Consider the following 15,339-nt stretch of genomic DNA (forward strand, 5'->3'; position numbering starts at 1 on the left):
GGTGGACGGAAAATATGATGAATGATGTGAAAAGAAAATGGACTGATGTATTATATGTAAATCATGGTACAGAGCGATCATGTGGTGTAGCAGTATTATTTAAAAAAGACGTAGTGGAAAATATAAAGGTAATATATGAGGACGCAGAAGGGAGGGTGATTATATTAGAATTTGAACATCAGGGAGTTTTGTTTAGATTAGGGAATATATATGCGCCCAATGTAGAGAAAATTAGGAAGTTTTTTTTTGAAGGGCTAAAGGTGCACATGAAGGGGAATTGTTTGTTTGTCGGTGACTTTAACACTTTGCGAAGTAGGTTAGATACTACGAGCAAGATTTTCAAGTGTGACACAGCTAGAAATACACTAACAGAAATAATGTCTGATGTGGATCTAGTGGATATGTGGAGAGAGGAGAATTCTGGGAAAAGAGGGTTTACAAGGAAACAAGTGGTGGCGGGCTGCTTAAGGCAAAGCCGGATTGATCTATGTCTGGTTAAACGGGAAATGCGGAATTACATTAATAATATAGAACAGAAGTTAAATTTTTTGAGTGACCATGCGGCTGTGTGTTTTGATTTAGGAATAGAAATACAAGGGAGAGGTGGGGGTGTGTGGTGTTTAAATACAAGTGTATTGAGTGAGGAGAAATATCAAAAAAAGATATATGGGTATGTGAAAGCTGAAATGGAAAACCCAATGTTTAATGAAAATGTGGGTATGTGGTGGGAACAAGTTAAAATTAATGTAAAAAAGATAAGTATAAGATATACAAAGGCCAGAAATTATAAAAACAAAAGAGAAGAATGGGAATTAAAAGGGTTGCTAGCCGAAGAAGAGGAAATATTAAAAGAAAATCCAGAACACAGTGCAGAGAAGTATACAGAGCTAGAGGCAAAGTGGGCAGAGAATGAAAGGAGAAAGTGCATGGGAGCAATAATGAGGAGCAAGGCGAAATATGCCCTTGAAGGAGAAAGGAGCACCTCGTTTTTTCTAGGCCTAGAAAAAAGTAAACAGAGAAGGACATACATAAGGGAGCTAGAAAACGAAAAAGGGGAAAAAGTGAATGACTTAGTTGGAATATTGGATACAGTGGAATCTTTTTATAAAAAATTGTATAAGCGTGAAGGAGTGGATTTTGAATGTGTGAACAATGTACTGGAAACTGTGAAAATGAGATTAGATGAAGGGGATAGAGTGATGTGTGATGGTGAAATCACTGAAAAAGAAGTGAGGGAAGCGATTCAGGGTTTGCAGACTAACAAAAGTCCTGGGCTTGATGGTTTGTCAGGAGAATTTTACAGGGCTTTTGTTGGTCTGCTAGCACCTATTTTGTTGAAAGTGTACAGAGAAATAGAGAGGAATGGTGAGTGTAATGAAGCAATGACCACTGGTGTCTTGACAATTTTATTTAAAAACAAAGGGTGTAAAACAAAGTTAGAAGGATATAGGCCTATAAGTTTGTTGAATTCTGATTATAAGGTGCTTACCAAAATTCTGGCCAACAGGGTCAAGACAGTAATTGGGAGCATAGTGGCGCCAACCCAGGCCTACAGTGTTCCGGGTAGGGACATCACAGAAACTGTAAGAACGATTAAGGATGTAGTAAATTATGTAAATTATAATAATGATGATTGTGCAGTACTCAGTGTGGACTTTAACAAGGCTTTTGACCGGGTTGAGCATTTTTTCCTAATCAGGGTCATGGAGGTTTTTGGTTTTGGGGAGAGGATGGTCAACTGGGTCCGTGTTTTGTATAAAGATGCAAAAAGCTGTGTGAAATGTAACGGGTGTATTACAGATGTGTTTAGGGTGGAGCGGTCTGTTAGGCAAGGGTGTCCTCTTTCAGCTTTGCTCTATGCGATTTCCGCAGAGCCTATGGCCACATACATAAAAAGTAAAAAGGAAATAATTGGAATAGGAATACCCTACGGGGAGCAGAGTTTGATCCACCAATATGCGGACGACACTACCTTTACGGTGAGAGACATGGAGGGCATAAATTGAATTATGGAGTGCTTAGAGGTATATGGTAAGGCATCTGGAGCCAAAATTAATGTTGATAAGACTGAGTTATTGTGTGTAGGTAAAGTAAAAATTAGTGATTGTGTGGTTCCGCTGAAAAAAGCAGAGGGGCACATAAAGATATTGGGTGTGTGGATAGGGATAGAGGAGAAAGTGGAGAGGGACTTAACGTGGGTAGGTATAATTAATAAGATTAAACAGGTGCTCCAATTTTGGAAACAACGCACACTAAAATTGAAGGGTAAGGTTGTGGTGATAAACAGTTTATTGATGTCTAAACTGACATATGTGTTAGGTGCCTTGGATATGCCAGAGGCAATAGAAAATGAGATTAATAGGGTTGTGGCGGATTTTCTGTGGTGGGGGAAGTCACCAAAAATCGCCCACAAAGTCTTAATAGGTAAGTGTAATGAGGGTGGTTTGAATTTAATAGACTTAAAGGTAAGGAAGAAAACTGTAAGATTGAAATGTGTGCAGAAATATATTTATGATGAGACCAAATATGGATGGAAGTGTTTCTTTAAAGAGAGGAGAAGGTAGGTAGGTGTGGTGACAATGGCTTATTTATGGGCTTTAAGCCTTTAATGATGGAAAAAATACCGGAGATGTATATAGTGGTCTGTGTTGTTGCCTGTGGCGTGGGAGACCGGGGTTCGACTCCCACTCGGGGCATCGAAGTTTAAGGTGACGTTGTCACAACCGTTACACATATACGATATGTAAATATACAGTACTGTTACCCATAGATCCTGACAGAGAGTATATACATATGATGGGGAGGAGACTGTACATTAGGAGGGGGGGGTGGGAGAGAAATATACATACAGTGGGGAGAGAATATATACATACGGTGGGGAGGAGACTGTACATTAGGAGGGGGTGGGTGGGAGAGAAATATACATACAGTGGGGAGAGAATATATACATACGGTGGGGAGGAGACTGTACATTAGGAGGGGGTGGGTGGGAGAGAAATATACATACAGTGGGGAGAGAATATATACATACGGTGGGGAGGAGACTGTACATTAGGAGGGGGTGGGTGGGAGAGAAATATACATACAGTGGGGAGAGAATATATACATACGGTGGGGAGGAGACTGTACATTAGGAGGGGGTGGGTGGGAGAGAAATATACATACAGTGGAGAGAGAATATACATACGGTGGGGAGGAGACTGTCTATTAGGAGGTGGTGGGGTGGGGTGGGGGGTTTGGACATTTACGGTGGCCAGTTTCGAATTGCAGCCTCCCGTAGGTGCTCTTTAAGAGCGGTTTTGAATGTGGGTAGGGATTCACATTCCTTTACAGCTTTGGGTAGGGCGTTCCACATTGATGTGGCATAATTGCGAAACGTGTTTAGTCCCTTGTTTGTGCCGAATCTGGGTTTAACATGATTTGAGCTTCCTCTGGTGTTGTGGTCGTGGTATTCACTGACCTTTGGGAAGTATTTTGACATGTACATGGGTACCTTGGTCGTGTAGTGTATCTTGTAGATCAGGCCCATTGCAAGTTGCTGTACTCTGTCGTCTACTCTAAGCCATCCTAGGTTGTCAAAGTGGGCAGGGGTGAGGTGGGTTCTAGGAGTCAGGTCAAGCAGTAGTTTGTTTTGTGATGTTTGTAATTTTGTGTTTAGCGCCTTTGAGGTGCTCTGGTACCATGAGGTGCAAGCATAGTCGTAGTACCCTTGAATGAGTGCTCCTGCCAGAGTCTTCAGGGTATTCTTGTTTACCAGAGAGGAGATCCGGTTGGTAATCTAGTTCGTTGGTTGACTTTTTTGATTACATTGGATGCCTCTAGATGGAAGATTTGCCTCTAGGATGGAACACACACACACACACACTAAACCCCCCCCCCCCCCCATCATTAATTTCCGTTACCGTCAGTAGCACAACCAAGGTGCACGACAGAGTACAGCTACTTGCAGTGGGCCTGGCCACAACACAAGAGGGAGCTCCACAAATCATGTTCAACCCAGATTCGGCTCAAACAAGGGACTAAACACGTTTAGCAATTATGCCACATCAATGTGGAACGCCCTACCCACAGCTGTAAAGGAATGTGAATCCCTACCCTCCTTCAAAACCGCTCTCAAAGAGCACCTACAGGTGGCTGCAATTAAAAACTGGCCACTGTAATGTAGAAGGGTGGATTATCCCTGCTTGTGGGAGTAGTAGTACACAGACACTGGGTAGTAGGATACTATAGTATTGGACCTATAAGTACCCCCGTCTTTGGCCCGGAACGTCGTACTGGAGGGCTTGCAGCTGAATGGATGGGGCCCAGGAATTATTAACCTGGGGACTGGTACTCTGGTCTCCCTTGCCTTCCAAGGCGGTCAGCAGTAGCTCCCCACACACCCTCACTCCCTCAGTACCTCCGACAGCCCTCCCACACCCAGTGACTGTCAGTTCAATAGTATTATTGGGCTTCCCTTTAAGCAGTACCCCTCCTTGACCACCTGTATAGACCCTTCAAATGCTATTCTGTAAATGGGGTGTAAGGGTTAAATAATTATGCCGTCACAATATTTACCCAGAGAATAAAATAGCAAATGGAACTCAAAGAAAGAGACACACACAGTGATCCCAATTAAATCTACGTTTAGTGAAGCCTGGGCAGATTATACATTACAACGTTAATGCTTACTCATGGCACCGGGTGCTCTTGTCATCAATGTACAGTAAGGCGATGCTGTCCCTGGATGCGATGAAAGCTTTTGGTTGGAATAGCCTTATCTATGGGCAGTATTAGAAAGGATGGGGTTAGGAAAAGGATTCATTGATATGATTAAAGTATTATACAAAGACCCATCGGCCATGATTACAACAGGTATAATCACCTCCGAAATCTTTCCGGTATCACGCTCTTCTAGACAGGGTTGCCCTCTTAGTCCCGGACTATTCGATTTATCATTAGAGCCTTTAGCACAATACATAAGATAATCCCAATTCATAGAACCAATCGCAATCAAGGGCACACAACATAAAATTAGTTTATATGCGGACGACCTAATACTGTTCATGCAAAACCCTAACACCGCAATGCCTCATCTTCTCAAGTTGATTGATGAATTTGGCAGTCTATCGGGATTTAGGATAAATTGGCCAAAGTCGGCTTTCCTTCCACTTAATGCCCCTGCAAAAAATATACTCCTTCCAGAAGAAATACCAATGGTTAAACACTTTAGATGTTTGGGAGTTGAAGTATTCCCTACTATAAGCCAAACGGTGAAGTACAATTACATAAAAATCCAAAATAAGATCAAATACGACTTTGACAGGTGGTCAAAACTTAAAAACTCAGTTCAGGCACGGGTATCAATAGTTAAGATGGATGTCCTACCTAGAATCAACTTCATTAGCTCAATGCTACCGTTACCCCCTCCAGATGGTTACTGGAAAAAATTACACTCTACCGCATACAAATTTATTTGGAATAACAAACCACCACGTATAAAAAGATCCACCGCACAGAGAAACAAAGCCGATGGAGGTATGGCATTTCCAGATTTTTACCACTATTTTAAGGCGTACACTTTAAGACCACTGACAACCTGGTTTGATTCCCAAGCATCAGTATCCTGGAGAAATTTAGAAGTAAATATAGTAGCACCACATACTGCAGGACATAGTATACACCAAATTATCAATTAAGCAATGCAAATTGAAATTTGGCCCCATTATTACTCATGCAATCCGGATATGGCGTGAAACACAAAAAAAAAATTCTAACCCACATAAATGGCATAGTCATACTCCCATATTCAATAACAATGTACTCCTGATTGGAAAACGACCTATAAGATACCCTAAATGGGAAAAGCAGGGCATACACACATTAGGAGATGTTTTCAACAAACAGGGTTTTTGTAGATATGAAGAAATACATAAAAAAATGTAATCTCACCAGATCCACATATTATTTTTACGCACAGTTATTGGTATGTTTGAAGGCTCATGGAGTCCCATTAAGGATATTGAACACCACAGATACCACAAATTCTTCTATGAAAGAGAGACATCGAGAGGTTCAGATTTTTATCATCAATTACTAACGTCCTCGTATGAAATCCTCCCCCTAGACTCAGTCTGGAGGAGGGATATACCAGACCTGGAAATACATTTTTATTGGCAAGATGCCTGGGCAAACGTTTGACTTGCGTCACGTAACCCAGACCATCAACAAATAAATCTTAAAGGATAACTCCACTATTTTGGGAAATTAGCTTATTTAACATCTTCCCTGGAGTTAGACAAGAAGATGCATACCTTTTTTGTCTCTGTGCGTGCATTTTAGCTTTGGGAATAGATGCTCCGTTAGCATAGCTTAGCTTCATCACTGGAAGTGAGGCAGGACATTTACATTTACATTTACATTTAGTCATTTAGCTGACGCTTTTATCCAAAGCGACTTACAAGTTCTGTACGACAAGCCATCAGGAAGAGCACAACTCTATCAGCTGAGTAACAATGTTCATCAAAGTGTTGAGTGCTACAGTGTAGGTTAGTTTATTAGGACAAGTGCATGACAGTATGGTTAGTTAGGGTTAGATTTTTTTTTTTTTTTTTTTTTAATTCAGATAATGGTTGAAGAAGTGAGTCTTTAGTCGACGGCGAAAGATTGGACGTGTTTCGGCTGTCCTAACTGGGGTGGGTAGTTCATTCCACCATTGTGGGGCAAGGACTGAGAATAGGCGACTTCTCTTTGATGACCCTCCCGGAGCTTGGATAGGAGTAGGTCTGAGGCGGCCAGAAGATGCAGAGCGTAGGGGTCTTGAGGGTGTGTAGTTAGAGACCATTGACCGGAGGTAGGCGGGAGCAGTTCCCTTTGCCGCACGGTATGCTAGGTCAAGGGCCTTGAAGCGGATTCGTGCAGCAATGGGGAGCCAGTGCAGGTCCCTAAGAAGTGGGGTGACATGGGCCGACTTCGGTAGGTTTGAGATCAGGCGGGCCGCTGCGTTCTGAATGAGTTGAAGAGGCTTAGTGGCAGTGGCCGGGAGGCCAGCGAGCAGTGCGTTGCAGTAGTCGAGGCGGGAGATGACTGTTGATTGGACGAGGAGTTGGGTGGCTTCTTTTGTCAGGAAGGGGCGTATCCTTCTGACGTTGCTCAGGAGGAATCGGCAGGTTCTGGTTGTCGCTGCGATGTGAGCAGAGAAGTTCAACTGGTCGTCGAGGACAACACCAAGGTTCTTGGCGGTCGGGGACGCGGTCACAGCTGCATTCTCGACTGTGATGGAAAGGTCGGTCAGGGGGGAGGATTTGGCCGGCAGGTGGAGCAATTCTGTTTTGCTTAGGTTCAGTTTGAGGTGGTTGGTCGTCATCCAGGCGGAGATGTCGGACAGACAGGCCGAGATCCGCTCAGAGACGTGGATATCTGAGGGAGGGAAGGAGAGGAAGAGTTGAGTATCGTCGGCATAACAGTGGTAGGAGAAGCCATGAGACGTGATAATGTTACCCAGTGATTTAGTGTAGAGGGAGAAGAGAAGGGGTCCTAAAACCGAGCCCTGGGGGACACCCGTCCGCAGGGGGCGGGTGGCCGACAGGGTCCCTCTCCATGACACTTGGTAGGAGCGGTCATTGAGGTATGATGACAACCATGTCAGCGCAGAGCCAGCCACTCCCATTCCTGCGAGGGCCGCGAGGAGGATCTGGTGGTTGACTGTGTCGAAGGCTGCAGATAGATCTAGGAGAATCAGGACAGAGGAGAGGCCTTTCGCTTTTGCTAAGTGAAGTGCCTCTGTGACCGCAATGAGGGCTGTCTCTGTGGAGTGACCAGTCCTGAAGCCTGACTGATTAGGGTCTAGGAGGTCATTCTGTAAGAGATAAGCAGTAAGTTGGTTGGATACAGCACGTTCAAGTGTTTTAGAAAGGAAGGAGAGAAGAGAGACAGGACGGTAGTTGCCTATGACGGTAGGGTTCAGGGATGGTTTTTTTATGAGGGGCGTGACTCTGGCTTGTTTTAGGGAGGTGGGGACCACCCCCGAGTTGAGTGAGGAGTTGATGGTTGCAGTTAGGAATGGGAGGATGTCTGGTGCTATGGACTGGAGGAGTGGGGAAGGTAGCCGGTCCAGCTGGCATGTAGTCGGACGGTTCGACGTTACCAGTGTCAGGGTCTCGGCTTCTGTAATGGGAGAGAAAGATGACAGAGTGAAGGATGAGGTTCTCGATTCAGCATTTGGAATGGGTGGGGGTTGGGAGAAGGAGCTGCGGATGTTCTCCACTTTTTCCTCAAAGAAGATCGCAAAGTCTTCGGCAGAGAAAGATGAGGGAGGGGGGGGTGGGGGGGGAGTGAGGAGGGAGGACATGGTAGCATGCAGTTTGCGAAGATTCTTGGCAGAGGCCTCGATCCTATGGTGAAAGAAAGAAGCTTTGGCATTAGTAATGGTTTTGGAGAATGTTAACAAGAGGTTGTGATATGTGTCGATGTCAGCAGTGAGGCGTGACTTTCTATACTTCCTTTCAGCTGCTCTCAGGACCTGTCTTTGTTCTCTCACTGGATCTGTCAGCCATGGACTGGGTGGGGAACGGCGGGCAGGTTTCTCAACGAGGGGACAGAGCTTGTCGAAGGAGGTTGCAAGGGCTGAGAGGAGGGTGGAGGTTGCCATCTCTGTGGAGAGAGCAGAGAAGGTGTCACTCAAAGGTAGAGTGGATAGTATGTCAGAGGAGAGGGTGGAGGGGGATAGGGAGGGCAGGTTGCGTCTGAGTGAGACGGTTTGAGTTGGGGTGAAGACCTTTCGGTTAAGCATGAGAGTTAGTGAGAAGGATATGAAGGAATGGTCAGATACATGTAGGGGAGTTACCGTGGTGTTAATGATGCTGGAGTTACGTGAAAATATGAGATCCAAGGAGTTGCCTGCTTTGTGGGTGGGAGGCATGGCAGTGGGAGTCAGGTCAAATGATTGTAGGAGGGAGACTACTATGACTGACTGAGATGAGTCAGGCAGGTTGAAGTCGCCCAATAGAAGGAGAGGGGTACCATCTTCCGGTAAGGAGCTTAGAAGCATGTCCAGCTCATCTGTGAAGTGATCGAGCGGACCTGGAGGGCGGTAGAGTGTAACAATGGTGAGATTGAAAGGATTAGAGACAGATACTGCATGATATTCAAAAGAGGAGAGTGACAGTGCTGGGAGGGGTGTTACGTTTGTAGTCCATGAAGGAGATGTCATGAGGCCAGTGCCTCCACCCCGCCTGGAAGGTCGAGGTGTGTGAGTGAAGTTATAGTTTGTAGATAATGCTGCAGGTGTTGATGAGTTATTGGGGGTTATCCAGGTCTCAGTTAGAGCCAGGAGCTGCAGATTTTGACTATGGGCGTAGGCAGTAATGAAGTCAGCTTTCTTGACTGCTGATTGACAATTCCATAGGCCTCCCTGTACTGTGACAGGTGTATTAGTGGCTGTAGGAGGGTAGGATAGATTAGCCGGGTTGCTAGCAAACTGCCGTGGGTGGGTTGAGTCTGTTCTGGGGGAGCAGATTGTGGATATGAGACACATTGTGGTGTCAAGAGTGGCAGGGAGGAAGTAGAGAAATAGCAGAGTGGGAGGGAAAGGGAGATTTTTCAGAGTGGAGTGTAAAATAGGATTATGATGTACTTAGCACTGGGTGGATCCCTGGATCCCTCTGCAGAGAACTCCAGGAAAACTCCTCTTTGTCCCTCTTCGTTTCTCGACGCTTCGCTGACGCTAAGCCAGCAGGCCTTTAAATCCCTATCACTAATTAGTGCTTTCTAACACCTGGCCCTTAATGGGTCACTTAAGGAAACAAAATGGCCGCTTTAAACACGCCCCTTAATCAAGTCAGCTGGTCAAGTCAGCAATCAAGTCTCAGTTTAAAGATATTACTAAATTACTTAAAATGTCTTAATCAAGTCAGCTGGTCAAGTCAGCAATCAAGTCTCAGTTTAAAGATATTACTAAATTACTTAAAATGTCTTACCCTGATGCAGTGTAAGTCTCTCAGTGAATGAGCTGTCCTTCCACAACAGAATGTAGTACAGAGCCTTACAGTGCCTTACAGTGTATTGCAAGGTCTGACATTGACCAAACTTGATATGCATGACCTTGGTGGGCTCTAGGTCAACTCCTGAAAAGGGGGTCAATGTCAGACCTTGCAATCAAAAGTTAGGGGCGCACTGAAATTATGGCAAGGGTTATTAGCCCCCTAACTTTTGATTGCAAAGTCTGACATTGACCCCCTTTTCAGGAGTTGACCTAGAGCCCACCAAGGTCATGCATATCAAGTTTGGTCAATGTCAGACCTTGCAATACACTGTAAGGCACTGTAAGGCTACTGTCCTGCCTCACTTCCAGTGATGAAGCTAAGCTATGCTAACGGAGCATCTATTCCCAAAGCTAAAATGCACGCACAGAGACAAAAAAGGTATGCATCTTCTTGTCTAACTCCAGGGAAGATGTTAAATAAGCTAATTTCCCAAAATAGTGGAGTTATCCTTTAACTATATTCATAGGACATACCTGACTCCTATAAGATTGAACAGAATGGGACTTAAACAAGACTCCAGATGCACCTTGTGTACAAATGGGGATGCAGGTACATTTATGCACATGTACTGGGATTGCCCACCAGTTAAGATATTCTGGAAAGAAGTGTCCCAGCAATTATCAAATTTTTTAATTCTGGATATACCTGTACACCCCTCTGTATTGCTGTTGAATGATGTTTTTGAGTTTGCAGTCCCTATACAGCTAAAGAGATTAGTTTTATCAGGTATCACAGCGGCTAAAAAGCTGATAGCATCACGATGGTTTCAACCGGAAAAAATGTGTAGGAAGGTTTTGATTCTTACATATCTCGATGTGATTTATCTAGAAATATCTACAGCAAGGATTTTAGGTGTCAGTGAATCCAAAATTGCAATGTGGTTAGAAGTGGTGGAGAGAATAAAAGCTAGCATATGAATTGTAGTGCCTGGTAAGGAGCGAATGATAATGGATGGATTATCCAAGTGGGGGTCCGGGGGGGGGGGAGAGCGAGCGAGAGCATAATGTGTAGGGTATTAGATAGCAAGTATTAGGTATATTTCTCGTATAATACATTTATTCAAATGGTGATTTAATTGGAGGTGTACTGTTAATTAATGCTTGTATATCTAATTTTATGTTGTTATGTTTATGTGTATGTTTAAAAAATAATAAAAAAATAAAATATAAAAAAATTATTGGATTTTGATATGAGAAATTTTATTTTTCTTTGCATATTATAATTGTTAAATAAGTGAAAAGGCATTTTCGGGTTTCATTTCAATTTTACCTTGACCTTGACTAACCACTCTTTACATCCTTCCATATTTCTTGAAATGTCATTGTATGTACATTAACTCATTCAACGCCAGACCCGATGATAGTCGGGTTAACTCGCCGACCGTTCAGCGCCAATCACGGAGTATAGTCGGGTTTTAATCATTATTTCTTTTATTAGCGATATCCATTCATTTTCATCCATCCAGCCTGATGTTATCGTTGGGAATGGGTCTGAGCTCGCAAAAGGGCAAATACCGCCGCCTACTGGTATTGCACCCCATTGGGAATGGTGTAGTTTCTTTTCTGGGACGATCCGAGCCATGTGGGCGGGGTTTAAATACTCAGGCGAGGTACTAGGCCTCAACAAGGATGCATTGGAACAGTAACCCCGCGCGCCCGTCAGTGTGTAACGGTCGGTAATGTGGTACGGACCTCCACAAGCAATATTTGGAATGGCGATTAGATAATTGGATTATTTCTTTTGCATTACATCAGATACAAGGTACGAACACTATATATAAAGTTGATGGTTGATCTGATATTTATTTCTACCCCGATCGACGCTGTCTCTGTGTGTGTATGTGTGGCTGTGTGCCGTTGGTGGCAGGAGGGGGGGGGGGGGGGGGGGGCCCGTGGTCCAGGGCTCTTTTCATTCTTGCACGAGGAAGGATAATAATGATGATCTAGCGTTGATTTCAGGAAGATTCGATAATCAGGCGAAAAATGACAACGTGTTTAGTGTATTCCACTAAAACGCCATTATCGCGTCTTTTCCTGGAAATACACAGAAGCACCCAAACTATAGTCATATTCAAAACGGTATAAAACGGAAATGTACAGATGAAAAAACAATCCGTTTTGTACATGTGGACTGGAAGCAACTCACTGATAATCGACGGGTGTATTAGACCCATAGCTATAATGTAAGATATATTTTAAGCACTCACAAATCTCGGAGTCCCCCCATTGATTAAATCAGTGTCGTACTAGCGTATACTTAATGACATCACACTTTTGAGTCTTACTTACATGTTCACAAATATTGATTGAACTTTCCATGGAAAAAACACATTTTAATTCTTAATTTTGTGTTCCACTTGAATTAATGATCAATTAATTGTATACAGTAATAATGGTCCTAATGACTTGTCAGGTTGGAGTAACGGGTCAGACGTGTTTATATGTTTGAATTCGTATGAACCTGACTGAGCAAAGAAAGTGTGGTTTCTCCCAGACTTTGCTTTATGCTTGAGATCATCACTCGTATTTTTCATATGTAGCAATTAGCCAACTATCTTCTTGTCTCCTAGTTCATGCTTTATGGCTGCAGTTACAATGTTGAGCACAAATGGAAAATTTAGCAAGTATTCTGGTTATGACAGTGGCATTTCAAATGCTTTAAAATTATTTGTACTGAAAACCATAGCGTTATGTTTGTTTTAATTTAAATGAACTATTTCACTTCTTGCACTTGATTGCAAAAATAGGTGCACCTCTGCATCTTGTTTGGTGATATGTCCATGCTGGTGAATTCTGATTCTAGAAGCTAATCTTGCAATCAATAGAGGTAAATTGGCAAAGATTGTGAAAATAGCTAAAAACACTTGTCTTACATGGTCCAGAAAAGCAAAAGGCTCCGCAAATATGGGGTGATCCTTCACAATTCTTTGTGGTGGTATGGTACTCAATGGGCGATTCACCTGATTTAAAAAATTCATTTGAACCAATCTGCAAACGTTTGGTGTAGTTGTAATCGACATATCATTACCAAACAACTTCTGTATTGGAAGCATAGTCCTCCAAGCAAGTTCCCTTTGGGGGCTTGCACTCTAATGAATAATTTTATGTTATTGCTATTCTACTTGAAGCCTACAGTGGTTTGTTGAAAGTGAGGAATGCAGGGGGCGCGAGGGTGGCGCACTGCATACAGCATTACAATGCAACACGGCCGACCCGGGTTTGATTCCCGGACCCGGCATTCTTTACCGAATGTCTTTCCCCGATCTATCTCTTTTTCCTCCTCTCTCTCTGTCTATCGGACTGCCCGATAGCAAAAAGCAATAAAAACGTACGGGAAAAAAAATAACTTGTCCACCACGACAAGTAACATAAACAAAAAAGTGAGGAATGCAATCAAACTAAGACAGGAAAATAGCCAAGAAATTGTGCATTCAAACACATTGGCATTTCCAGAGTATCTTCCTTCCATATCGTGACGTAGAATACTCTGGTTCCTTTGTGCACCAGCATTCATTTCTGCTAGCCTCGAAGGTACCGCTGTGCTCAACATGTGACCTTTTGACAGGGGTTGACGTGAGGAATGGGGGTTCAGGTTGCGTGCCAACATTATCCACGGAGCAACTCATGGACATGGAGCACCCCAAGAGCTCTTAACCCTTTCACTACCACACTTACAGAAGGTTAAGGTTTATTTGGCCACAAATAAACATGGGGCCATTACAACAACCTGCATTGATCATATATATACTAACAGGCCAGAGCTCTGCACTAAAGTGTTGTCACTTACAGTTGGTTTTAGTGATCATAACCTAGTAGCAATTGTACGGAAGACTAAAATACCTAAAGCTGGCTCCAAGATAAATTATAGAAGGTCTTATAAGGGGTTTAATCCAGCACAATTTGTGGATGAGGTAAAGAATAAGCAATGGTCTGATGTTTGCCATGAAGAAAACCCAGAAAAAGCACTGGGAGAATTTATGAAGTATTTCATGGGGATAGCCGATCAGCATGCTCCAATAAGAAAATGGTCGGCACGGACAAAGTGTGCACCGTGGTTGAATAATGAGATGAGAAGTCTGATGGTCCAACAAGATGATGCAAAAAAAAACGCAAATAGAACAGGCAATCCATGTGACAAACAACATTACTGTAAACTAAGAAACGCGGTAACAAAATTGAATAAATGTAGAAAGAAGGAATACTACATGCAGAAAATCAGTGATTCTAAAAATGATGGAAAAAAATTATGGAGAACGTTAAATAACATAATGGGGAGGAACTCAAACATGCATCCTTCCTTTATAGAAACAGAGGGTAAATTCCTTACCAAGCCAGCAACATTGGAGCTATGCATAGACAATTATCATGGCTTACGGTTGAGAAACGTCTGCAATCCCGTCTCATTACTTTTCTCAGAAATGTTCAAGTTGTCAAAAGGCCACAGTATTTTTATGATCATATAGTTTACATAAGAGAAGAACATGACCATATGACTAGACAAGCTACGTCAGGCCATCTAATGGCACCTAAACCGAGAACAAATCTACTAAAATCTTCTGTGACTTACAGAGCTATAATGGAATGGAACTCATTGCCAAGCTACTTAGCTGAAATAGAATCCAAGGTTACCTTTAAGAGGAAGTTAAAGTGCCATCTGCTGATGAGCATGCACTGAGCCATTATGGCAAAGAGGTGTTGGTTGTGTTTAAGTTGATGGCGGTGAGTGCTGCTCAGGAAGCACTATTTGTTTGATTTGAGTTATTTTAGTTATTTTCACGTTGGTTGTGTTTAAGTTGATGGCGGTGAGTGCTGCTCAGGAAGCACTATTTGTTTGATTTGAGTTATTTTAGTTATTTTCACGTTGGTTGTGTTTAAGTTGATGGCGGTGAGTGCTGCTCAGGAAGCACTATTTGTTTGATTTTAGTTATTTGTTATTTTAGTTATTTTATTTGAATGCTTTTTTAACTGATGTTGATAGTGATGTACTGTAATTGATGATGTGACTGATGTTGATATTGATGTAATGTATTGATGTTGATGATGATGTAATGTATGTATTGATGTAATGTAATGTATTGAATACTGTCGTACATTTGTGCGTGCCGGACCCCAGGAAGAATAGCTTTTGCCTAGTGCAAAAGCTAATGGGGATCCTAAATAAACATAAACATAAACCCTTTACTATCACACTGTTCACCCTTTGTCGTGTGGCAGTGAAAGGCTTAACCTTCTGTATTGTCGCAGTGAAAGGGTTAACCATTTGGTAGTGCGGCAGTGAAAGGGTTAATTAAACCACTAACATTAAAGCACACACAAAT

This window comes from Notolepis coatsorum, assembly GCF_963971535.1.
Source record: "Notolepis coatsorum genome assembly, chromosome: 12".
NCBI lineage: Eukaryota > Metazoa > Chordata > Actinopteri > Aulopiformes > Paralepididae > Notolepis > Notolepis coatsorum.